General features: G+C 34.3%; 1 protein-coding gene across 1 annotated transcript in view; it reads left to right on the top strand.

The window, feature by feature from the left end:
* The window catches only part of Klhl1 (kelch like family member 1), a 375,629-nt gene that overhangs the window by 100,036 nt on the left and 247,741 nt on the right, over nucleotides 1-27,852 (top strand). The window lies entirely within an intron of this gene.

Here is a 27,852-nt window from a genome sequence, read left to right as displayed (position 1 = left end):
TCTCTCTCTCTCTCTCTCTCTCTCCACATGTGTGTGTGTTTTATTCTCTTGATGGTGGCAATTGAAAACATCTGAGACATAGTAACACCCATATGCCAGCCCATACTCTTTCATGAAAGGAAGTAACTCAGTCTGCTATAATATAAAAGTTATATTAGTATTCCTATCTTGCCTGGATTATGTTACTATGTAGTAATATTCCTAAAGAAAAGTGGTTGGCAGCTGAGAAGATAGCTGTCTTTGTTCTGATTATAAAGGGGATTTAAGTTCTCACATTTCTCTTTAGATATTTTATCTATCAAGGCAGTCACTATCTCTGGAGCTTCCCACATTTCTGTTTGCCTTTTTCTATCAGTATTTAGGAATAAAATTTATGTAATGCAATCCTTACTTTAAATGGACTACACTATTCAGAAGAGTAAACAATCCTAAAGTGATCCTTTAAAATATAAGCCAACAGCTTGGCCATTATTTTTATTTTCTCTAGTTTTTTTTTTTTTTGTTGTTGTTGTTGTTCATTTTTGTTTTTGTTTTTTTGCTTTTGCTCCTAGAATTTGAAAAGTGGATTTCCTACATCTCTAAATGAGCAGCCAGGTTTTTGAATAGTAATTTACTTGTCAGATGCACTGTCATGATATTATGTCATCAGTATTTACTATCCAGCAATTTTAAACCAAAAAGGGAAGGTTGTCATGTTCTACAATTTTTAAAAACATATAGATCTCACAAAATGTTTCATTGACTGTCTCATTACTGTTTATTTTTCAAATTAATTTTAAACCGTGCTTCTCCGCCTGTGTAGCTTTGCCAATGACCAATTCAAGTAGTCTGTCTCTTAGTGTTCTGTTGCTTTGATTATTACAGACAATATCAGCATACACAGAAATTTACAAACACAAGAAAAAATATATGTACGTGATTATACACAAAATTTTCTTTTTCTAATGTTTTTTTTTTACTTATTTGGTTATATTTATTTTATGCATATGAGTGTTTTACTTATGTGCATATATGTGCACCATGTACCTTCTTGTTGGCCCCATACATCAGAATAGTGCAGTGGATAATCTAGAGCTGCAGCTATAGTGATTGTGAGCCAGTATGTAGATGCTAGGAACCTCATACAAGTTCTCTGGAAGAGCAACAAGTCTCAATTGCTACCTTTTCAGAACACCAAACCCACTTTCTTAATCAACTTAACTTTGTTCCAACTGTGTATAATCAATCTGCGGAGGAAAGTGGCACAAATTGATTATGCAGCAATTCAAATGCCACATTCTACTAGTATTAAATTTGTATAAAAGTTAAAATGAATTAACTTTGAGTTTAATGTTAATGTGTAATGAATAAATGCAGTACATCCATATTAGGACAATAAAGTCTTGAATCATTCTACTATTTTTTGGTTTGTGGCACATTTTGGGTATTTAAATACAGTTATTTAAAGTTAATGAACACAAATTTCTGATTTATTATCCTGATTGCTCTGCTTGTTTTTCTTTTTGTCTTTTAGTTTTCTTCTTATCCTCTGTTTAACTTTCAAAACTATAGGAGTTTGTGACATTTTTGTTCTCTAAACCTCTTTTAGCATTAATAGTTGCTTACGTAAATTACTTACTTATTGTTGATCGTGTATGTTTCAACAAAAGGGAGATCTCCTAAAGCAAAATGCATAGCATTAAAAAAGGGTCTTCCTTTTGCTCTGACTTGAGGATATTCCTGCAGGGAGCAGGGCTTTTGGGATTTCCTCAAGAGCAAAGTTGTTGCAGTATCCCGAGCTGTCACTTCTCCTGGGCCACATTTCACCCAAGCTCGCTCTGTGAAGACTGCTGCTTCACTGTGTTAGGAATGCTCTGTCAGGGTTCTACCAGGAAATGAGCAGTTAGTGGTAAGAATAACATGTTCAGAAGATTTACATATGCACGAGAACGTAAGCATTCAAAATTGATTTTAAGTTGTAGAGAAAAAAATTATACTAGATATAAAAGAAAAAAGGCATATGTATATTGCTATTTTGCATTAAATAGATCGTGAGAGAAACATGTTTATAATTCTGATTTTTCTAATATCAACTGTCATCTTCTAATTTGCCTTTTTTTTTTTGTATGTACAAATACATAATATATAGCTCAGGACCAAAACACTAGAATGTGTAGCCAACTCAAGAAATGTAATAATTATTCTAGAATTCAGGGCTTCGTTATTCCATGCATTCATTTGTCCAGCTAGTCTGTTTACTAGAAAATGTTTGTAATATATAAAATAAGAAGACTAAAGCCCATCAGACAGTATAATCCAGAGTTATATTGAAAGACAACACGATGCAATATCAATGAAAGAATACAAGTTAATGTTTAAAATAATTCTGTTTCATATCTATGTGAATGTAACCACAGAAAAATACAATCTAAGTGTTAAAGAATTAAATGGAGACCTTATACCTCCTCAAAACAGTGAACTCACTATATTTTAAGTGTCCATGAAAAATGTTTATGTATCAGTGCTTTATATTCTGTCTCTTATTCAGTAAAACTGATCAAAGTGATCATCTTTTAGTTTTATATGTGACAGTGTCAAATCTAAACCATGGTTAATGCTTTGAAAATGAATGACCTGGTTAGACTTTTTTTAGGATGACTTGAAATCTAAGCAAACTATTTTAGATTTCTGAAAGTATATATTATCATGTGATTTTCCTGAGGAGATGTAAAAATAATCTATTTGTATTAAAAAGGTTGCTGACAACATAATGAAGAAGCATTTCTACACACATCAAACTTATTGAACCCAAAGTTTATTGTAGTTACTTGAGTGTGCTGGAAGGGTTACCAACAAGAGCATTGGTGGCTCAAAGGCAGCAGCAACAGTGGGGAAAACCCATCTAGCAAAAGGTGCATCTTGCTCAGTGTGCTAGCAGCTTAGCAAACTGCTATTTATTCAAACATTGAAATTGGGCATTTTTAAGCTTGTAGGTTTCAACAACATCCTGATATTTGCATTAATATAAATATTGTGGGGTAATTATTAAGGAAGATTTTGTAAATATAATTGGAGGCATTGGGCAATTTGCTCCTTAGCATGCTATCCAAATATTGGCAGCTGATTCCCTGGGAATATGTCTCAGGTGCTAGATGCTTACTTAGAATTCATGAGGCTCCAGAATTGATCCCTCACAATACCTTTAGCTGTGTGTATTGATGCATGACAATGGCTCCTTGATTCTGGTAGAGAAAGTAAGGATATTAGGACTTCAAATTCAATCGTGGTTACAAATCAAGATTGAGAACAGAGGGGAGCATATGAGACATGTCTCAAAATAAAATTAATATTCTTTATAGGGGAAAATAGAGCATATTGTGGAATATTATTGGTAAAATAAAAAGTGAATTCTTGGAAATCATGATTAAGCAAAATGTTAAATGAGTATCAAAAATTTTAAAAAAATTAGATTAATATATCACTATTTGGAAATTGATAGCAATCTAATATTTAAGGAGATGTATTGTTTTATTGTGGAATAGTCTCAATTTCCTAAAAGCTGGAGTGGTAACCATTTGATGTTTTATAATTTATACTAAATATTTTATGATAATGTAAAATAATAGTATTAGTGCACCATGCAATGCTTCAGGGAATAAGAACTAAGTAAAGAGTAGAGGTAAATGCATAGAGGATTATAAAACCATAAAGAATCAACATGTTAACAATGAAGGCTAGGGAGATGGCTCAGTGGGTAAGAGTGCTTGCTCTACAAACATGGAGACTTAGTTTGAATCTGAAGCTTTGTGTAAAAAGTTGGGACACTACATACATATGTGCTTATAACCTCGGAGTTGGTTTACAGAGACTAGGATACTGGGGGCATCCTAGCCACTCAAACTATCCAAGGAGAAAGATTGTCTCAAGGCATTTTGACCCAGAGAAATACAGGAAGACATGGGAACTTGTACTATGCCCTCCTTGTTTGCTTGCATGTTCCAAGAAACACTCATATTTTAACAGTGAACCTGGTAAAGGTAAGTAGAGTAACTATTTAAATTGTAAGGGATTTGATATGGTGAACTGTTTTCAAAATTTAGGAAAACTGGAAGTAATGTTATATGTAGCTTCTCATGACAACAGTAAAAAATATCAAAACCAACTGAACAACAACAACCAAAACCAGTTATTTCCCCTCAGCCTTATAGGCATACAGAACAAAGGTATTAAGCCTTAATATACTATGAAACTTTAACATAAAGAAAACATTACAAGTTTGTAGCTGCACTTTTGACTAGAAACAAAGGTTTAAACTTCAATATAAATAAGACAAGATGTTGTTTTCATCTTCGGGATGCAATTTTACTCAGTTGTAGATTAACTTTCTTGTGATCTCTTAATACGGTAAATTTGCCAGATTGCTTATCTGATAAAATATGCATCAAAGCAGATATGAGATTAAGGCATAAAACAAGTCAAGCCCCAGCATATGTTTAGAGAATAGCTCCACATCTGTCCTTAGGATAGGATCGCATGTAAAATAGCCAGCTTAGTGTTTTGCTAAATCTATGTGATTTAAATCTGTATCTCATTATTTCAAACTCTTAAACAGGAAGGAAGTTTACTTATATTCTACAACTAGATTAAAGTCATGTAAACAGTCACTTTAGGATTCATTTAAAAAGCAATTGACCAGTTCATTTTATTTGCTTTGTTACCAATATTATTTTGGTTCTTAACATACTTTGTCCATAAAAATGATCTTAATTTTAACTGAAGTCTTGGATTACAAGAAAAACAATATATCAGTATGCATTTATACATTCTGTTTTTAACACTTCTTTTTTCATCTCATTCCACATTGTGGATAGGTACCACAAATCCTTGTGGAATTAAGAAGAACCTATGTAGAAACACAGAACAGAACAATAGAGAAAACCCAGAAAAATATGCATACAAGAAGAATGAGAGACAACTAATTGCTATGGTGCGAGTGCTTGGAACTGCACCTGGTTTTAGAAAGAGTAGCAAGTTCTCCTTCCTGATGAACTACCTCCTCAGCCGCAGCAAAGTGTTCTTGCATATATTTGTTTGGACTAGGCCAGTGTGTTTGTAATTGTACTCCTTATAAGCTAAACTTAAGGCGGGTTTGTCCATGAGATTCATTTAGCTTTACCTTCTAGGTTTACTACATGACACAGCTTCCAATGTATGGAAGTCTGTCTCTCTAAATAAGGCTCTAATTCACATAAATGTAATCCCTCCAGCTGAATAGATGTAGTCTTTTTTTAGTCACAGTTTATTGGAACAGCTATGCATTCAACACTTCAGAGGTAGAAAAGCCTGGTAGTTGAGAAGAAAACACACATTTCCAATTGCCCAAACTGAATTAGAGATTATGACCCTGCATAGGATGTTTGAATAATGTAATTCTCTGCTATTCCTTATTGTCAAAAATTATCAGAAACTGGGTAAACATATAAAGCAATGAGGCTATTCATATCCCAGTTCTAGTTGTTAAGAATTCATGGAATTGGGCCTGTTAGTCCAGACCCTGGTAAGGAGATAGAAGATGTATGTCATCACAGCAGAAGCACATTTGGAAGGAAAACATCAGAGCTACAAAAAGGCATCCATTTTGTTTACTGTATAGTAATCTTATCGGGAGAATTACTGGGAAGAATCCTTATGGAGGCAGAAATGACAACTGTCACCTTATGCTTCTCAAATTTTCTATAATCTCTCACTTTGCCATACTCAGAAAGAGGCCCTTCACATATGCTCTTACTGAATTGCGCAAACTACAACTAAAACCAAGCAAGCAATTTTATCTCTTAGTACTTTATGCCTTACTTTGTGAAATGAGGGCCATAATAATACCAATATCATAGATGGCTATGAGTAAAGTAACCATTAAAGCACTCATAGTCATGCCTCATTGGATCCATACAAAACCTTCTCTGCATCTTGACAAAGTAGATTTCTGTAGGGATCTCTATCCATTGTGCAAAGAGGCTTCATTAATGATTGGTGAGAGCTAAAATTTTCTGGGAAAATAAGAAAGTTGTATTTAGAATATAATTAGATTTTACCCTTGCTTAGAGAAATGGCAGTATCGATTTTCCATCTCTCTCCATCTATAGGTGGCTGGCTAGGTTTACAGTAACAGGCAAGATTTCCTTCCACTTAATTGGCCCTCTAGTTCAATTACCTAGCTATACAATACTTCCTTCCCCTACATAAAAACAGAAGTCACAGTTGTACTCTTGGTAGTAATTTCCTGGTAGGTCATTATTGTGGCAGATAGACATTCCTGCAGGGTATCACTATGGATGTTTCTTCTTTGCCTTGGAGAGTCCTTTCTAGTAATATGAACACTTGTCTGCAAGGAGGCCTTCAGGTAAGTTTCAGCTAGATTTCCTCAAGTTCTTTGTCCAAAGTGGGTAATATCTTCAATAAAAGGACCAAACCTTTATGGAATGAGAGGCAAATGAAGACAAAGTCAACAATTCATATTGTTTTGGGAATCTCTTGTGTTCCCTGACCAGCTACTTGAGGGGAAGTTTATCTTAACTGGTACTGGGGTTTCTAAAAAGGATACTTTAAAAAAAAATGGTTATTTTATTTATTTCCATTTCAAATGTTATCCTCCTTCCCAGTTTCACCTCCACATATCCCTTCCCCACCCCGATTCTTTAAATGTACTACTACATTGCAATTGGGTTCAGAGTAAGGTTTATTGCTTGTTTTGCTTATGTACACAGTTATGAGATTTCTTTCAATTTGTAGTATTTGTATTTATACTAATAATTGGAGATAAATCTGCATGCAAATTCATTCATATTGTATACCAGAAAAGGTAGTTTGAATACAAAGAATTATTGAAGATTTTCTGGACCTATATACTGCAGCACTTTTCAACAGGAGATGGATGAGTAGGGATACATTTGTTGTTATCTTTTATGTAATTGCCAATGTAGTTATTTGTGTACTGAAACCAGGATTGCTGTTAAAATATTCAAAAGTCATTTAACTTTTCTATGCCTTTTCTAAAAGAGACTGAAGCTCTAGATTTCTACCAAACAGAAATGACATAAGGATGCAATATGGATAGAAACCATTTTAATGGGATAAAATTATAGATAGATAATATCATAATAATATTGCACTTTCCTCTATAACATGTAAATAAGGCATGCATATATGTGCATATGCTGTTCTTACTATCCATTCAATAAAGACTTATGCATACACCTATTTCTCATGATTAAAACACAGATGAATGAATTTTGTACTTTGTTTTGTTTCATTTTGGGTTGTGTTGAATTATTTTGATAAGTAATAGACTATCTTATAAGGATGCATGTATTTGTTTTAATATAGTAGTTTCATAATATTTTTCATTAAATACCATATTTATTCATGAGTGAAATGTGATTTGACTTAAGTATGAATATAACATAATAATAATAATAATAATAATAATAATAATAATAATAATAATAATAATTTAAAAAAATTATTACACAAAACCAACACATATTTCTAGAAATCTGCTATAATTAAAGGAAATAAGACAGCAAATGCAGTTTTTACAACCATATGTTTTTTGACACAGTAACTGTGTTTAGATGTATGTTTACTTTTCTATTTTATCTGCTTCTACATTCACTGCCCCTCATTGGAAATTCAATATCACCAATATTATCAAATCATTCACATACAACATTTTATAAGAATTCATGCTGCATTACATGTATTGATATTGTATAGAAGTCTCAGAGCTGTGGGAATACCCTTGGAAGGTTAGAGATTCACATTATTCATGCATGCAGGATGATGAGAGAAGATAAGAAACATTGTGGCCTCGTTTTGCACTTTCTTACCTTCCTCAGCTTTCAACTACACAGACTTTGTGATGATTTTCTTTGCTATCAGACTCAATATATCACATTTCTATATACTTTTTTATTCTGCATTTTATTGACTAACAAATAGTATTATAATACTTGCAACAGAATGCAACAAATTTATTCTGGCATTCTTTAGTCAAACAAGACAAATTTTATTGGCACATAGAATGATTGTTTCTGATAAAGTTGTGCACTCATTATACTTTTAAGCTATTATTTTCTTTGTTTATTAATAACTGGCTTCTTATGATACTGAAGTCAATTCCATCGTTTAAACAGAAAAACTAAAGTTTACAACAAGAATGGCCTATCACAGTCAACTCATTTTATTTTATTTATTCCAGAATCATTTTCCATTGTCTTCTTTCAGTTCATTACTCTATGTAATATATAGGTCTAAAGGAATAGTTTATAACTGCATATCATATATTGAAAATGTTATTTTGCCCATATGTGCCCTTAGAGACTACATAAGACTGAATGTATTTTCTCTCTTTCAAATTTATTTCCTAACATTGCTTACATTATCTAGCAAACAAATGCAATGTATTTTGCAGAGAATTCTCTGTGTATGTATTTTCAATTATAAATGTTATGGCATATACAATACAAAACATTCGAAGGCACTCTTTTCAGTATTTGTATCAAGTAATAATAAAATGAATTTATTTCTTATATCTTCATATTATCACATGCACATAATACAATGTATAAATATCTATTTTGTGGGTATGAAATTTGCTATTTAATAGTGTTCAAATTGCATCACATCAACTTGTAATTCAAATGTTTCTGTTATTCTATCCAAAATAATGCATTGTATAACTCTTCTTTTTAGTAGTTTTCAATTATTTTCAAGAAAAAGAACAGAGATTTCATATTGTATGTTTATTAAGAGAGTCTAGTAACAGATTTCATTTTGTCAATTAACTGTAACAAGTCATCCTGTAATAGTATACTCCCCAAAATAGTCACAAGGTCTTAACATTTTTCAGACTATATTGTTTCAACTTTATTAAATATTTTCCACTCAGACAATCTTAGGAATGAAATACTTCACTGTTGTTATAAACCATTTTGCCTTTTCACTAAATTATAAATAGGGCAAACAGTGTGATAAGATGGAAGCTCTTTAATTTAAAAACCTGCAGAAAAAATTTCCCTGCAGTCAGCAAGATATCAATGTGAAATAGAATCACTAATGTCAATTGCTGGCAGGTTACATCCATTTCTCTTTCTGATTTTTGTTAGCAAACATTTTTGAAACATAGTTTTAAAGTCTAGAATTGCTTTTAGTGTTTAGATATCAAGTATATTTTGCATTTCCAACAGTATATATCTATAAAAATTTATGTACATATGTATATATATGTTTTCTATTATTTTGGCCTGCAATTTATTTCCATTCACATTAAAGGACTTCTTAAATTTGTTACATGTAAATAAAGAAAATATATAAAAAAAAAGAGTTGATGAACTAACTATATTTCACATTTGCTCTTTATTTAATTGTTTCAGTAACTAGAATTCTTCATAAAAATAAATATAAATCATAAGCAATAATTAATATGAATATTAATTTTAAAATGAGAAGAAAAATATGTCAATTTAAATTGTATAACAGAACTTATTTTATAGAATCTATTTTTAAAGTTCTGTGAGTGTCTATCTTTGATGGCTTCAATCATACTTGTCAACTTGACTACATTCACAGTTGCTTAGAAATTCATCAAATATCCTACTGGATATAGCCTAAGAGTGTTTCCAGAGATGATTGACATTTGACAGCCAATTGAATGGAAGGGTAAGAAACATCTCGAAAATGAATAATGCTGACTGGTAGATTAGGAATAAGAAACAAAAGAAGGAAGCTTACCCACTTCTTCAAGAGTGTTCTTAAGTGGCTACAATCTTGGTTTTGTAAGGATTCATGGACAATGACTCCAATTTTTAGCCCTTAAATATAGTCATTGGTAGTGAGCATCAGTCCTTTATGTCAGACATGGACTGCCACACTTATCTGACTTTCCTACTCTATCACCTACAGAAAGCTAAGGTGAAAAGTCCTGGTTTTAAATCATGTAAGTGATCCTGTTAACTCACTTACTATGATAAGAAAACACACACACACACGCACACACACACACACACACACACACACTTGAGTTTGTTCTTTGAGAAATAGAATGGCATAATCCCATTTACAGTAACTCCAAACAGAAATAAGTCAAATTTACCTCTCTCTTTCCAAAGCCTTACCACCTAAATCTCAAGTCATTAAATCTTTTTTTCTTGAGTTAATTGAAACAGAATAGTTCTTCAGGCAAAACTATTTTGAAGACAAGTTTTTTCTTTTAATTATTTTTTGTTTTGTTTGTATGAGAGTTAAAAATTTAGATAAATAAAATTTGAAGTAGACTGGAAAATCGAACTTTAAAATTTCTATACAAATGTTCAATATACAAAGTTGTAAATATTATTTATTGGAAATAGACATAAAATTACGCAACTTGAAAATGATAAAAATGTAAAATGATTAATATTTAGAGAATGTCACACACATAACATTCTTTATTCTTGACAAAAGAAAAATGGGGCTTTTAGGGAGAAGTAATAATCCGTATAAAAAACAAAACAAAAAACAACCACATTAAACTCTTATAAGCATTCTATTTTCCTCAATAGCAATTTTTATTTTGCATTCAATATTACTTCTGAAACACTTATTAATTTTATATGGACTGTGAGTGTATTGTTCATTATGGTACTACTAAGAGCTAATAGTTGAGTTAGGTTCATGAACACATAAACTAAATAAAATTAATGCTATAGACATTTTAATAAATAATGAATAGAAAACTCTTGTTTTTCAAAGTGGAATGGCTGCAAGGTTTCTGTTTTGAGGAAAAATCAGTGTCCTATAACAGGACTTTACTTAGTAGTGTATTTTCTTAACCAGGTCCCTACATGATCTTGTCTTTTCAGTAGATATTTGTACCAATAAAGCTTATTTCAAGAAAATGACAGAGCATCACTCCTCAAATAAGTATTGATTCATTTGATGAGACAAATAGCCAAGTCTTGATGAAAAAAAAATGTTCAATTCCACTGTTGCTTCTTTCCTGTCTAGCAAAATAAACAGTCCTCCTAATGGAAAAGCAGAAAATATGTCAAGAAGGGCAAACTAAACTTCAATGACAGACAAAAAGTTGAAGTAATTCCTTAGAGTTAGTTTAGGTCTTGCCACTGAGCCCATTCTTTGTAGATTCAGGAATCTTGGAGTGGAATCAAGATATTCAGGTATTCAGTTTCACCTATAGAGTAAATTTGAGGTTAGCCTGAGGTTCATGTCTCATCTCAGGGTTCTCTAGAGTCACAGAGCTTATGGTAGTCTCTATATAGTAAAGGAATTTGTTGATGGCTTACAGTCTGTAGTCCAACTCCCAACAATGGTCAGCAGCAGCTGTGAATGGAAGTCCAAGGATCTAGCAGTTGCTCAGTCCCACAAGGCAAGCAGGCAAAGGAGAGAGCCTTCCTTCTTCCAATGTCCTTATATAGGTCTCCAGCAAAAGGTGTGGTCCAGATTAAAGGTGTGTGCCATGACACCTTTAATTCCAGATGACCTTGAACTCAGAGATCTTCCTGTCTTAATCTTCTGGGATTCATAGCCACTATGCCTCAATTCTCCATGCCAAGATCCAGGTCAGAAACTTGTATCTTTTAGCCTCTCAGGTGAGCCCTCCTATTCTGGATTGTAGTTCATTCCAGATATAGTCAAGTTGGCAACCAGGAATAGCCACTACATATGGTCTAATTAATCACCAGTCATTAAGTGGCAAATGTATTTTGTATGGTTTAAAATATCTACATATTAGCAAATGCTAAGATAATGGTTCCTACCCATTCAATTAAATACATGGGATGTTTTTCCTCTTCATGGTTTCTTAGACTGACAAATAAAATTTAGGAAACCCTTAGCTTCTTTTATTTCTCAGTTGAAAGGTCTTAGTGGCCTTCTTTTTGCTCTTTCAACTCTCTTTATCCAGCTCTATGCATGCACGTATGTGCATATCAATATGCACATTGCTGTATACCTTCTCTGGTGTTTTCCAAAGAACTTGTCAGCTGGTCCTTGAACATTTCTCTTTTGAAACGTGTAATTACCACATGGTCTGAAAATAGTGCCTGAGTTATCTTACTAAAGAACCAGAGAAGCATCTGATCCTATGTTTTAGATTGTCCGTCTATAAACCAATTTTAAAAGGTGAAGGAGAGAGAATTCTCTTTAGCTCTATACCCATTTTTTTCAATTGGTTTATCTGTTTTGTTGGCATTTAATTTCATGAGTTCCTTATATATTTTGGATATTAGTCCTCTGCCAGATATAGTGTTGGTAAAGACCTTTTCAAATTGTGCTGTTTTGTCCTACTGATTGTGTTCCGTGCCTTATAGAAGCTTTTCAGCTTCATGAGGACCTATTTATTAAATATTGATCATGGTGATTGCATTATTGATGTTGTGTTCAGGAATTTGTCTCTTCTACCAATATGTTCAAGCCAGAACATGGGTTTTAGCTCACCCATTAGTCAGCAGCTGTTCTATGACCCTCCAAACTCACACTGAGTATTTGAGATGACATAACTCTCCACCTTAGATCCATGATTGTACTGAATGTCTCAAGGCTTCCTTTAATAATTGAATTGAGTTAAAGGTCAAATGCTGTTCTAATATTTGTGTCCAATCAGTTTGAGAATAATTTACCAAAATGTTAATGTTCAATGCCTCTTAAAGAACCTTATACTTTTTACAGCTAGTTAACTTACTGTCTTCTGTATTATTTTTCTCATAAGTATGATAAAATATCTAAAAAATTCAACTCAAAAAATATGTGACTATTTTTGTTAACTGATTGAATGTTCTCCATTATGGTAAAGTCAATGGCTACTGAAGCCTAAAACAGACATTCATATTGTATTTTGAGTTAAGAAACAAAGATATATGAGTGTTAATGCTCAGCACAGCTTATTATTTTTCATTCTATCTAGAAATATAGATCATAGAATGATCTGTTCACATATAGGCTAAGTCTTCTCAATTAAACACATCTAGAATTTCTTTAACATGTATGCCCTTAAGTTTGTCCCCGAGGCAATTCTATGCCCTGTCAAGTTGACAATATTAACCATCACAAATCTATTTCATGTATCATAGTTGAAACCCTTTGAATTATAAGACCCTTTACACTTTATCTCTCAGAATTCATAATGTCTACTTGAAAATGTAAAATATATCCAGTTAGACTCAGAGGCTCTTCTGAAATAGTCTCTTAACTGCAAGCACCAATAATGTAAGATAGTTACAAACTTCTAACATAAAAGGTTAAAGGTAAGCATCATAATTTCAAATACATTAAACATGAAAACCACAAGGAAAGATTAGAACAAAACAGATCAAACAATTACAAACACCAAATCCTGAAGTTCTACGATGTATCCAGGACCTTTATTAAAACTATTTCTGATCCAAAGGCTTGGAGTTGTAGCACCTTTGTCGTGCACAAAGCCCCTGTATCTGGTCAGTCTTACTCCATACCTGAATCATTCTTTGACAGATAGTCCAAGCTTGAGACATCTCTGAAATTCTACCATCTCCAGTAAAGTAAGTTTTCAACTATACAGCTTCAGGCCATGTTTTCATAGGGCATCTCTGTTTGGACTCTAACAGTGCCATACATTGCATGGCTTCAGTGGTTCTCTAGAATCAAGGAACAAGACTTTGGAGTGTACCCATTTTCTACATTCCATGCTTTATAAACCAGTATCATGAGGACGGTGCTGCCTAATTCTGCTGCCCGTCATGTTGGAGACTGACCATTAGTTCCACAGTTTTCATAGGATTTACATACTTCCAGCTTTAGCCAGAAAAGGTTCTTTCTACCTGTTTTATAGCATGACATAATTTAATAATAATTTTATCATTTTTATTGGTTATTTTATTTATTTACATTTCAAATGTTATCCACCTTTCTGCTTCCCCCTCCGGAAATCCCGTCTATCCCCTCCCCCTCCCTCTTCTTCTATGAGGAATCTCTCCCACTTACCCACTCTCTCCCACCTCACCCCCCTAACATTCTCCTTCATTGGGGCATCAAGCCTTCACAGGACCAAGAGCCTTCCCTCCCATTGATGCTAGATAAGGCCATCCTCTGCAACATATATGCTGTTAGAGCCATGGGTCCTTCCATGTGTACTTTGATTGGTAGTTTAGTTACTGGGAGCTCTGGGGTGTCTGGTTGATTGATACTGTTGTTCTTCCTGTGGGATTGCAACCTCCCTCAGCTCCCTCAGTCCTTCCTCCAACTCTTCCATTGGAGTCCCAGTGCTAAGTCCTATGATTGGCTGTGAGCATCCTCATCTGCATTGGTCAAGATCTGGCACAGCCCCTCAGGAGACAGCTATACCAGGCTCCTGCCAGCAAGCTCTTCTTGTCATCAGCAATAGTGTCTGAGTTTGGTATCTATAGATGGGATGGATCCTGGGGCAGGGGTGGGGTGTTTCTGGATGGTCTTTTCTTTAGTCTCTGCTCTACTCTTTGTCCCTGCATTTCCTTTAGACAGGAGGAATTCTAGGTTAATATTTTTGAAATAGTTGGATGGCCCCATCCCTCAACCAGGAGCTCTACCTAAATTCTAGATATGGTCTCTACTGGCTTTGTCAGGGGAAATTTCCCCAACAGAACACCAATAGTTTATGTTCTAAGATCAATTACAGACAAATGGGATCCCATAAAATTGAAAAGCTTCCTTAATAATCATTTTAAGTTCACATTTGTGTTTTTCTTTTCTTTTCTTTTTTATTAGATATTTTCTTTATTTACATTTCAAATGTTATCCCTTTTCCACATTTCCCCTCCAACCCCCCCATCTCATCCTCCCTCCCCCTGCTCACTTACCCACTCACTCTTGCTTTCCTGTCCTGGTGTTCCCCTACACTGGGGCATCGAGCCTTCATAGTACCAAGGGCCTCAACTCCTATTGATGTTCCACAAGGCCATCTTCTGCTACATATGAGTCTGGAGCCATGGTCCAACCATGTGTACTCTTTAGTTAGAGGTTTAGACCCTGGGAGCTCTGGGGGTACTGGTTGGTTCATATAGTTGTTTCTCCTATGGGGATACAAACCCCTTCAGTTCCTTGGGTCCTTTCTCTAGCTCCTTCATTGGGGACCCTGTGTTCAGTCCAATGGATGGTTGTGAGCATCCACTTCTGTATTTGTTGAATGAACAGAGCCTCTCATGAGACAGCTATATCAGGCTCCTGTCAGCAAATACATGTTGGCATCCACAATAGTGTCTGGGTTTGGTAACTGTATGTTTTTCAAACATTACTTTTTTCTTATTTTCCATGTATGGTTTTGGCTTTTTTGTCAAAAAATCAAGTGTCCATAGGTGTGTGGCATTTTTATCTGAGTCTTTGTTTCAGTTTTATTGATTGACCTGTCTCTGTACCAATACCATGCAGTCTTGTTCTGTAATAGCAGCTTGAAGTCAGGGATGGTGATTTTTCCAGAAGTTTATTGTTAAAAATTGTTTTGGCTGTCATGGGTTTTTGTTTTGTTTTGTTTTGTTTTGTTTGTTTTTCCATATGAAGTTGAGAATTAGTCTTTCAAGGTCTGTAAAAACTGGGCTGTAATTTAGATGGGAATGGCACTGAATCTGTACATTGCCTTTGGTAAATGACCATTTTCACTATGTTAATCCTACCTATCCATTAACATGAGAGGTTTTTCCATCTTCTAATATCTTCCTTAAGATCTTTCTTCAGAGACTTGAAGAAGTCAAGATTGTACAAATCTTTCCCATACTTGGTAAGCTTCACCAAGGCTTTGTGGCTATTGTGAAGGGTGTTATTCCCTAATTTCTTTCTCAGATTTTTTATCATTTGTATAAAGGAGGGCTACTGATTTATTTTAGTTAATTCTGTAATCAGCCACATTGCTGAAATTGTTTATCAGCTGTAGGTGTTCTCTGGTAGAGATTTGGGGGTGACTCATGAATACTATCATCATCTTGGATCACTTATATTCTGACTTTTTCTGTTGCAATTTGTATCCCTTTGATCTCCTTTAGTTATCTTATTGTTCTAGCTAGAATTTCAAGTACTATATTGAATTGTAGGGAGTGGACAGCCTTGTCTGGTCCCTAATTTTAGAGGGGTTGCTTCAAGTTTCTCTCTATTTAGTTTAATGCTGGCTATTGGTTTGCTGTATATTGCTTTCATTATGTTTAGATATGTACTTTGATTTTCTGATCTCAAGACTTTTAACATGAACGGTTGTTTTGTTGAAGGCTTTTCAGCATCTAATGACAAGATTATGTGATTCATTTTTCTTTGAGTTTGTTTATAGAGAGTATTGCATTGATGGATTTTTATATATACATTCATTCAACACTACTAAAATATTCTAGAGTTTTTATATAACAGTTTTGTAAATCCTTACAAATGTGCCTCTCAAACCAGCTTTGAAGTTTTGAGACTGCAAGGCCCAGTTCATCACAGTATTGACTCTGCCTCTAGTACCCATTTTCTGCATTGTTAATTTCCTGATTCCTATGAGAGCAAATGGTAATTATTTTGGGCCACAGTACATATGTATACTATCATGAAAGTCACGATAGCAGTAATCCAAGGGAATAAAGTCTATACTGTGTTGGCATACATGTTGAATAGAATAAGACTTCTCACTTTAAATAACCTAATCTTAATGGTGCCTCTCATACATTCCTGTAGGATTTTCTGCTAGATAATCCTACATGCTACTAAGCTGATAATCAGCATTAACCATCACACCTAAACATTTTTTAAAAAATACAAATAAAATTATAGTATAATTTTAATATGAAGCCTTTAAACTTGTCCCCAATTTGAGGAATGTATATTCAATATTTACATTTAGCAGTGTGTAGTCTAGAACTGGTCTATGTATATTCTCTTCTACTGTTTTCATCTCTAATTCACAGAGTCATTCTCTAAGTTAGTTACAATACATTAATATAAACCTGGCATCCTTTCCCTTTATTTCGTTATATTCCATATTCACAACCATCATTTGTTTTTCTCAGTGGTGCTATTTGAATACACCTTCAAGAAAACATTTTTCTTGATTGTCTATTGAATACTGTGAATTAAAATCACTATTACCCACATGGGGTCTCTAATAACAAGGCTTACATGGGTTTCCTTCATTCCACAGTTATGAACAGTTATCAACTATTAATTTTTTAAAAATTCTTGTCTATTAATCATTTTCAATCTTACACAAAACAAAATGCAAATCTTTATCTATGATTGCAAGGCCTTAGAAATCAAGAGTCTTGCTTTAATTGACTTTATTTCCTCAATTCTGTCCTTTCAGTCTGATCTAGGTATAGTGGCTTGTTTGATAATTTCAAACAACCATTTGTGTATCTTTGTTTATATTTTTTCTTTGTGTAGAGAACCTTCATCAAATAAATATATTCCATTCTCATTCATTGCCTCATATAACTCCTATCATGTCATTTACTTATAAACTCTTGTATTATGCATGCTTGTTATACTATGTAGCCTCTTTTGTACCTTGGATAATATTTTCTGCTGTTTCTTTTTCTACTTGAATGTAAGCTACATTAAAACTGCAACTTTTATCTATGGTTATGTCTTCAGATTAAATAAAACCTGATTTTTAATAATATTGAATGTTTATTGAATAAATTAAAAATTTCCAGAGTAATACACATATTCAACTGTGCATACTAAAAATTAAAGTCAATAATTAATTTTCCTTTACCACTTGAAATGCTTCTTAAGTAGACAAAAATATATTTCTATTCATTCTACTTCAATATTGACTAATCAACTTAATACTGCCCACTGCTTAAATGTTGAAGTTCAAATATTTCAAGTTCCAATTACATTATTCTGAGTACATTTTCTGTCTTTCTACCATTTTTAAAAATATATATTTTAGAATCACAGGGGAAATTTTTGGTTTTATTGACTATTTCACATTTTTCTTATTAACACTGTGGGAATTTCATACAATCCACTTTGTTGTTATTTACATCCCCAACCCTTTCTCTAATTTCTTCCAAATCCATCTCTCAACTCCTTCAACTTCCTGTTCTCTCCATTAAATTTTACCAATAAAGCATATATTCCAAATTGTGCTGGTCTAGACTCTTCTGTGGGAAGCTTGATCAACCCACCAGGGGCCAAGCTCTTAAACAAAACTGTTGCTCTCTTATGGATAAAGAGGTCAGCTATAAACAGTTCGTTAGTAGTAGTAGTGGTCTATGAATCCATCCCACTTCATTCTAAGATAGGAATTGGCTTGGTATAATGTAGGTCTTCTAAAGCAACACATTTTTCTATGAAGTTATAAATATAATGGCACCATATTATCCAGAAGACTTGTACACCCTAATACTCCCTAATTTCTGGCTTTTAAATACTTTGACCATTAATTTCCTTTTGGTCACTTAGTGTCAGAAGATGGTTTAGATTTTCCACTTATAAGTCAACAGTCCATGGACATTTATTTTCTACAGTGAGATCAGTTATTACTTTTGTATTAAACACTGTTCTTTCAACAAAGATTCATCTGCTAAAGTTTGAGAGCTGCACTATTCTGTGGGAATAAACATGCAATTTGAAATATATTTTAGCTGGCATTATGGTCATTTAGAATAATAGTATGTTTATTTGTTGCAGTTTTAAGCCCAATAACTTTGAGTTCTTAGTCATATATATACAGTTCCAGACACATTTGATGCATATGAAACAGATCTAATATCTGATCTGAAGAGCAGGATACCCCTGTAATATCTGTACCACTCTTCCATCATTGTTTGTTCCAGGCTTTTTATTTGAAAACCTATGGCTTTGTTAGAAGCATTATTCCTGTTGTGGGGTTTATGTGCGTGTGTGTGTGTGTGTGTGTGTGTGTATTTAAACCTGGTATATTGTTAGGTTTTTGTTGTTCTTGTTAGCCTTTCAGCCTATTACATATGAAAATCTAACTGTTTTCTTTAAGTATGGGTTCTCCATCTCCTTTTCAATAGTATTTGATTAGTCCTTACATGGGCATATCTTGTCATATCAGTGACTGATATAGATCACAGTGTTTACCACTGGGTCTGGCTGTTGAAGAAGTCTTCATAGTGTCTTTAGCCAGCTAGCAGTGGTAACTTTACTGATCAGTACAAACTTGATTATTTTATGTCATGGGAACAATGTATATATTATCTTTAACAATATATACATTGTTGAAGGTCTTAGCCTCAAGTTCTTGTGGGAAAATAAGAACAATGACAATAGCCCATATTATTTTGACATGTTTCTAAGATCTTTCCAACTACACAAGGAAAGCTTTGTGCTGTATGTTCCAGGCTTTTTTATCTGAAAGCCTATGGATTATGTGAGAAGCATCATTCCTTTTGTAGGGTTTGTGTATGGTGTGATGTGGTGTGTGTGTGTATGTGTGTGTGTGTGTATGTGTGTGTATGTATGTATGTATATATGTATTTAAAGCTGATGTGTTGCTAGTTTTCTGTTGATGTCTTGTTAGCCTTTCATGCCATTACTTTTGAAATTTCAGTGTTTTCTTGTTTTTGTTTTGTTTTGTTTTGTTTTTTGGTTTTTTGAGACAGGGTTTCTCTGTATAGCCCTGGATATCCTGGAACTTACTCTGTAGACCTTTGAGGTCTGGCTTCAAACTCAGAAATCCACCTGCTTCTGCTTCCCAAGTGCTGGGATTAAAGGCATGCACCACCACTTCCTAGCCAGTATTTTCTTAAAAGACAGGTTATTCATCAATATTATTTAATTGGTACTTCTATAATCATCACCTCTAACACTTGAACTGAATTTAATTCCACCAAGAAAATCTCACATACAATGCAGTTTTTATTAAGAGCACTCCAACTCTTCTGTCTCTGAACATGAATGTCTTTTCATAAGACTCCTTGATAGTAGTACATTCTGTGACTTTTACATCTACTATTGGTTTAATTTTAGCAATTAATAATTCCCATACATTTTGTAAATGTATAGGAGTTTTCAAAAACTTCATAGAAAGGTGAACTTACAGAAAACATCTTTAAAATAACATTTAACTCCTGAGCCCTTACAGACTCATGAACTTCAGTGACAAATGTAAGATACAGAATTGGGAGAATGAATTGAATGCACTCTGTTGTGAGCAGGATCAGGATAATATTGATCCTCTTTTGAGTTGTCTTCTAGTTACGGTAAACAATTTTGTAAATCAATGAAAATTAATTTTTTTTATAACATCAAAAAGGGCAGATTCATGCTGATGAATAATTAAATCCCTTTTCTTTTGATATATGTATTCCATGTAATTCACATAGTTGAAAGAGGTTGTTTTCAAGTCAGTATAAAAGATACATAATCAATTGTGACTCAAATTCTATGTGAAGGAAAAGGACAGAATGATGTGAGGAGAATAATTCTGAGTCTTCAATGAGAGCAACACAGTTATGGATGAGTTAGCTGTAGGTTGGATAATTACTAGAATAAATAGCCATTTTCATATGTGCTAGTTAGCTATTTACAAGCATATGAGTGTACTTTTAATCATTCAGGTAACATGGATTATTTTATCTATTTACAAAAATATAGTTAACAATTGATAATTAAGTTTCACTTATTTTTTGCATCTTATGAACATAGGAAATATATTTATCTTGACAAATATCTAGGGACCTGGTAAAAGATTACTTATTTATCTTTTGTTAGTTTCTTTTTTCCTACAGCTAATAAGAAAGTTATGTAATATGTTACAAAGTATTATCTGACTTTTCCATAGCAAACTGTTAAAATTGGCTCCATATTAAGTGCAGTCGTTTAGTAAAGTTTACACTGTATGATTATCCTTGTAGATAAGATGCAATTTAATCCATTGTACCCAATAATTACAGTCCTTTAGTGGTACATCCATTTCAGAATAAAAATTATTCAAGCATAAATTAAACAAAACATATTAACTCTTTCATAAAGCTCTTAGCATTTTTTCCTTTTTGTGTCTGTGTATGTCTGTCTGCTTTGAATGTAACAATCCTTAGAATATAAAATCATGATCTTCTAAAACACAACAAGACAATGAACTACATTTAATCCTTCTATGTTAATTTCATCTGTACCCTTCATCTCAGGAGGCACAGTTTTGAGAAACGAAATCAGAATTTTTTGAGGATTCTGAGTGAACATTGCATCACTGAATTATGTCTAGCTGTTTATTATTTTGTTATTTCATTCTATGATTCTTGCTCATTTTTTGTGCTTTGAGAATTCTGTACCCTATTTACTGCGTGTATACTCTTTGTCTTCCTTCACTAACTTCTCCTGTGTTTCCTCTACTCCCTCTCACATTTTTGACCTTTTCTTTTATTATATATAATAACTTGTGATTAAATTACTATCATGTCTTGGTTCTTAAGGAATACCGATTTTCTCCCTCTAATTTTAGATGATTTTGCTAATTTGTTTGCATTGCCTTGAATTCACATACCAACATGTTTCCCCTAACTTTTTTATTGACACACTTGCACATCCTTCTTTATTGTAGGATTATTTACAATAACCAAAATAGAAAAGCAGACTAGATCTTATGAGCAGAGGGCTAGTGTCCCTATCCTTCTTCTAATGCTTGGCTGTGGGTATCTGCATCTGTTTCAGTTAGCTGCTGGGTAGAGCCTCTCAGAGGGCAGTTATGCTAGGCTGTCTGTAAGCATGACAGAGTATCATTAATAATGTCAAGGACTGGTACTTGCGCATGAGATGGGTTAAGGATTGTTACTTGTCCATGAGATGGGTTTCTACTTGTGCCAATTATTGTTTGTCCATCCCCTCAGTCTCTACTCCATTTTTGTTCCTGAATTTCTTTTAGACAGGACATATTTTAGGTTAAAAGTTTTGTGAGTTGTATAGTTTATCCCATCCCTCCAATGGAGGTCCTGGATAGTTATAGGATGTGACCTCTTAATGTTCTTTGTCCCTACTGTTAGGCATTTGGGCTAAAGCTACCTGAATTGCCTATCTCATCTCAGGTCTCTGGGAATTCCTAAGACTTCTCTCCTCTTTCCCAACCCCAGGCAACTGCAGACTTTTATTCATTCTTCTGGCCCTCTGGACCTCTCTTCTGTATCTCCCAACACCTTATCCTGCTTCTCCATTCCCTTCCCTGCACCAGATTCCTCCCTCCCTCTGCCTTCTATGACTTTCCCCTTCTAAGTGTAATTCAAGCATCCTTGCTTGGGCCTTCCTTCTTGTGTTAGTTTTTTGGGTCTGTGGGATGTATCATGGGTAATATCCACTTACCAGTGAGTATATGCCATATAATGTATTTTGGCCTGGGTTACTTCACTAGGGATGATAATTTCTAATTCCATCTGTTTGCCTATGAAATTCATGTTTTAATAGAATGCAACTTATTTGCAAATTCTGAAACCTAAGAAATTTCTCATCTGAAGCAAAATACGTGTGCCTAATGAACTAATTCTGTAAAAAAAGACATTGAGTTTCAATATATGTTAAAATTCTTTTGCATATGGCTGTTTTGTTTGAACTATGAAAAAATTAACAGGTTTTATTAAATTAATAGTGATGTTTTCATTCACCAATAGAAGATAATAATGTCCTGTCACTGGATGAAAAATAATATAAAATAATGGTGGAAGAATCCACCCACATATGAGTAAAGATGAAAGAATTGTAATATTCTAAGTGTTTTTATACTTGCCACATGTACAAAAAAGGGGATGGATCCAATTATCCTTTGCCTCTCAATCTTGAATATGCATCATTTTGGAAGTTACTCAGAATCTGGTCTGTTAAGTATTTATGTGGTATAGTTCAAATGATTGGCTTTATGTGGTGCTACTTTGAATAAGTTATGTTCAACATTCCACCACTCAAAGATGTTCACACTGCTAACAGTGATGACAGTAATAATTAACATTGGTCATTTGTAAAATTTTCAAACAATTGTCAAAAAATGTCACAGGTACTTTTCAGTCTTACAAGATGAAATTACTTTTTTAGTAGTTTCTTCTTTCTTTGTCTATTCCTCAATTAGGAGTCCCATGAAAATATTAAACTAAAAGTTATCATATATATATTTACACATATATACATATGATAACTTTTCTCCATCTTTTTCTTTTTTCTCCATCTCTTTTGGTTCTTAAACTCTATTACCTCTTCCACAGGATTTCCTTGGCTCTGAGCGGTTGAATTTGATAGAGATATGTCATTTAAAGCTGTATATAACTGAGTCTCTTCTTCTCTTTTTTTTTAAAGACTTAATTATTTATTTTGTGTGAGTACACTGTAGCTGTCTTCAGACACCCCAGAAGAGGGCATTGGATCAAATTACAGATGGTTGTAAGCCACCATGTGGTTGCTGGAAATTGAACTCAGGACCTTTGGAAGATCAGTTAGTGCTCTTACCACTCAGCCATCTCTCCAGCCCTCTTCTTCTCTTTCTTTTCTTCTTCTTCTTCTTCCTCTTCCTCTTCCTCTTCCTCTTCCTCTTCCTCTTCCTCTTCTTCTTCTTCTTCTTCTTCTTCTTCTTCTTCTTCTTCTTCTTCTTCTTCTTCTTCTTCTTCTCCTTCTCCTTCTGCTTCTCCTCCTCCTCCTCCTCCTCCTCCTCCTCCTCCTCCTTCTTCTTCTTGTCTGCATGATGTCTGAATGTGAGTGTATATATTTGTTCTTATCTGAAGCAGAAGAAAGCTACTCTGATGATGACTGAATGAAGCACTGATCTATGAGTACAGCACAATATCAGTAGATGTTATTTTATTGTTACTATTTTTAAATCCAGTAGTTCTTGGTTTTACTCTAGGTCTCTTGAATATCTAGTCTTTGGTTCACAGTCACCAAAAAGAGTTAGGGATGAGTTCCTAGAGAATCTCATGGAGAGGGCCTTAAGTCAAATCAGATTTGGGATGATAGTTCCCAAAAGTTTTGCACCCTATCCCTCTTATTTCACAGGCAAGACAGATTATAGGTCAAGGGGTTTGTGGCTGGATTCATGTTTATATTTCTTATAATACTGAAAAGTACTTACTGTATAAAAGTTGCTAGTATATCGAGGTGAAAATTCTATGTAGGAGTCAGGTTGTCTTCTCTGTTCTATGAATTATGTGGACATCATCAACACGTCCTGAATATCAGTTTTTTTGAGTAACAAATAGCATGGATCTTTAGGGAATTTTCTTTTGAGCAATACCTCAGTTGCTTGTATCCTAACCCTGCTACAGGAAACTTCATTGGTGACAAAAGATGGCCAGCTGGAGCTATTTCCCTCATTATTTGAAAACTTCTTTTAGCATCACCTTTATATATTTTAGAGATTTCCTATTGCACTATGTTTTCATATCACCCCTAAAATACTTCTCAATGCTAGCTGTCTTTCTCTGTGTGCCCTCTTTCTCCTCCTACTCTGCCATGGACTGGGTTGTTTCAGGGACCCCTTGTTCCATGGGGTGATAAAAGTTCTGGCCTGGTGGGCAAAGTATTCGGTGAGTGACAAACAGATACAATGCAAGGGAATGTGGTAACTGAATGCAATTTGTACAAAGTAGAAATCAGGCTTATATGGTATACAGAAAACAGGGTAAACTACAGAAGTCACATAGGCAGGAGATGGCTACATTAAGGTCATTGAGAACAAGCAGCCAAGTGCAAAGCGGAGGAGCAGTGGTGTCCTTCTTCTTGGGCTATTCTGGTAGCCCCAAGATAAATTCTCTGGGGCTGTCTGAGGCAAGTAGCTGAAGGTCTTATACTAGGATTTCTTGGATGTAACATAGATAATTAATGGGGGAAGCCCTACAACTTCTAACTTCTCACTGGTAGTAAAACAATTCTTCTTTGTGTGAAACTACTCTGATAATAAGTGCCCAACTGCTAGCTCTAACTCTTGAGACACCCTGTCTGGTAAGACAGCTTCTTAGTAAAAATTCCAAGCTAATTACAGCTAGGAAATCAATTAGGATTATTGAAACACTGTGAAGACCAGGAAATAATATTCAATCTCAGTTTAGCTAATAATGAAATATTTCTTAGGACACCTTTATGTCTGAATAAAGAAAGCATGCAGATCTCTCCACAGACTTTAGCAGAGACCAATCTGGAACACGTCTGAGCTAGGAGATGTCAGCAACTGGGCTACCTCAGGAGACTGACTCCTTTTGAAGTATATGCCTCAGGTCTGTGATCAGGTTTTTAGGCCTGTTCCAGACATTACTGAAGTAGACGAATTCTGTGTGACATTTCTCCCTTCTTTAATATATTTTTTTAGATGAAGTTCCAGAATGTCTTGCCTCATCATGGCTAGGGATCCCAGTAGAGCTCAAAAAACAAATGGAAGCACAATAATCACTATTAAAGGAATGCCAATAACAATAGAAAGCAATACTATATACTGAACCCAATCCAATGGATTCAATGTGCTTAGATTATTTTTTTAATTCACTTGCCAACTCATCAATGTTCCAAATATCCAAATGACTTTTGCTAATATCTAAAATTTCTGCCTATAATTGTTCCATATCATGGGAAATAACTGTATACAATACACTCCTGGCAAATGGTTCTCATTTTATTTTTAAACATGAAACATAGTGCAATAATCATAAATTTAAATAGCGCTCACCTCCCAGTAAGCAAAGTATGACTCTTCAAGGCTTCAATATCATATCATATTACACAATAACAAAACTACAATTTACAAGATGCCAATTCAATAACTTTTGAACCAGATAATACAGACAATATTTTAACTCAATTAATCAATTTAGTAAAAACCTACTTGGTTTTTCAGGAGTCCCTGCCCAACTACTCTGTGTTCTAGCATTTGGGCCCCACTCTCTCACTACACCTGACTTTGGCCCTTGTGGAGCCTACACCGGAGGAGCCCAGGTCTTGTGGTCTCCAGGACAGCAGCTGACCCTTCTGTTACTGGGAGCAGAGTAGGAGGATAGGAGGGGAAGTCTTCTTTTTCATCTCAGTTCTCACAGCATAAACTTAACAGATCTGGATCTAAAAGTGAAACAAAAGGACGAACCCACGAAGGGAGCGACAGGACCAAGTCCTCCTAGACAATATAGGGGACCTGGTCCCCCAGCAGGAAAATCTTGTCTTTAATCTCATCATCTTGGGAATCTTTGTGTTCGAGAGTGGCAGGGCTGGCTGGAACAGTCTGTGTTGGATCCAGATGGAGTACTCTGTATTCTGTGGAAAGAACACACATACACCCCCTCTTCTCGAGGTGATTAAAACATCTGGGCCTTTTTAGGCTCCAGTTAAAAAAATTATTACATTTTACCTAGGCAAAATGATGCCTGGTTGTAGGATCTGCTATCCATGGCATTCAATTTCAAATTTTTAAAAAAATAAGCATGATTTAAATAATGTGCACAGGGATACAACTCTCCCTTTTCTGTTTAAAAGCCAAACTTTTCAGAGTGCGTTGTATATGTTTAACAATTACTTATCTCTGAAAAAAATTAAGAAATCCCAGTAATATGGGCAACATTAAATTGTTAACAAAACATTTCAAATACCTGACTGTAATAGCCAGTTCCAATATCTGTTTCAATCTAATTAGAAACACCAAACATATAAAATTAATGTAGGTAATGACTATATTATTGTTGCTTTTCCAGTTAAGACAATTGTAACTAGAAAGCCTGAAAAGGTATCAATAGTTACATGTGCATATTCTATTTTTACCTTTAAAAATCAGAAATATTCTTTTAAAATATCAAATTATGATCACAAGCCATTACTATTTTAATGATGTAAAGAATAAGATTATATGAACAATTGTTTTGTGTAAAATCTATAACCTGCCTGGTATAGAAATCTTTTGTGGCATTGCCTTAAAGGTCTTGTCCAGGCAGTTTAAGATATCTTAAGGAGTTTCTAAATGTTTAAACACAGTTTTTTTTTAAAGGAAAGGTACTTTCTCTTATTTTTAGTTGTATAAGCATGAACAATCATAAAATTTGAGAATTAGCAACTCCAAGCAGTTGTAAACTCTGATATATATATATATATATATATATATATATATATATATATATATATATATATATATATGGGTTATCAGCATGTAAATTAAAAGTTTGATTTTAGCACTTTAACAACAGTGACTATAGGCTTGGAATTCCCAGCCACATAAAGAAACTGGCTCTAAGGAGACGGGAATCTCTCCCAAAGGGAAAAGTTTTAAAACAAGAGTCAGTGAAAAATTGAATGTCTCCCATCCTCAAGGACATCCTAAGAGTAGCTCTGAAATACATTTTCTTTTTGTTTTGATTTCTCTTTCTCTCATGTCATTTGTATAACTCAGAAATCTGTCTGTCAGCTTCCCAAGTGCTAGGATTAAAGGCATGCACCACCACCGCCTGGCCAGTTTCTTGTCTGACTATTTTCACCTGCTTCTAAAATGAGCAGAGTTCCATCATTATGGAACTGTTTCCTGAGGGATTTCTGTAATCTCCCCAGGTGTCCCAGCCCCTCTTCAGCCAGAACATACAATTTCACTCTTCCTGGGAAGGTATTCTGTTTCCACGGTTACTTATAGGTGCTGAATTTCCATCTTTTTATTGCTACAGCCTGGGCAATTCTCTGCACCATGGCTGGTGAGGCATCTAGGCAAGGCTCTGACTGCCCCATGATACCAAGATTACTCTTATGTAACTGGTGATCCGTTACCAGCAAGTCTGCAGAACTTTTTGCAGGATCCAAGCCTTGACTGAGAAATAAGGTAAGGAAGAGGAAAGAAGGAAAGAAAAAGTTTTACCTGCTAGAGTCTGTGTTCCGGGTGCCAATCTGGAACAAATCTGAGCTAGGAGATATCAGCAACTGGGCTACCTCAGGAGACTAATTCCT

Source organism: Mastomys coucha, unplaced genomic scaffold, assembly GCF_008632895.1.
Source record: "Mastomys coucha isolate ucsf_1 unplaced genomic scaffold, UCSF_Mcou_1 pScaffold9, whole genome shotgun sequence".
Classification (NCBI taxonomy): domain Eukaryota; kingdom Metazoa; phylum Chordata; class Mammalia; order Rodentia; family Muridae; genus Mastomys; species Mastomys coucha.
Note: the sequence above shows the minus strand (reverse complement) of the source record. Positions and strands in the feature narration are given on the sequence as shown.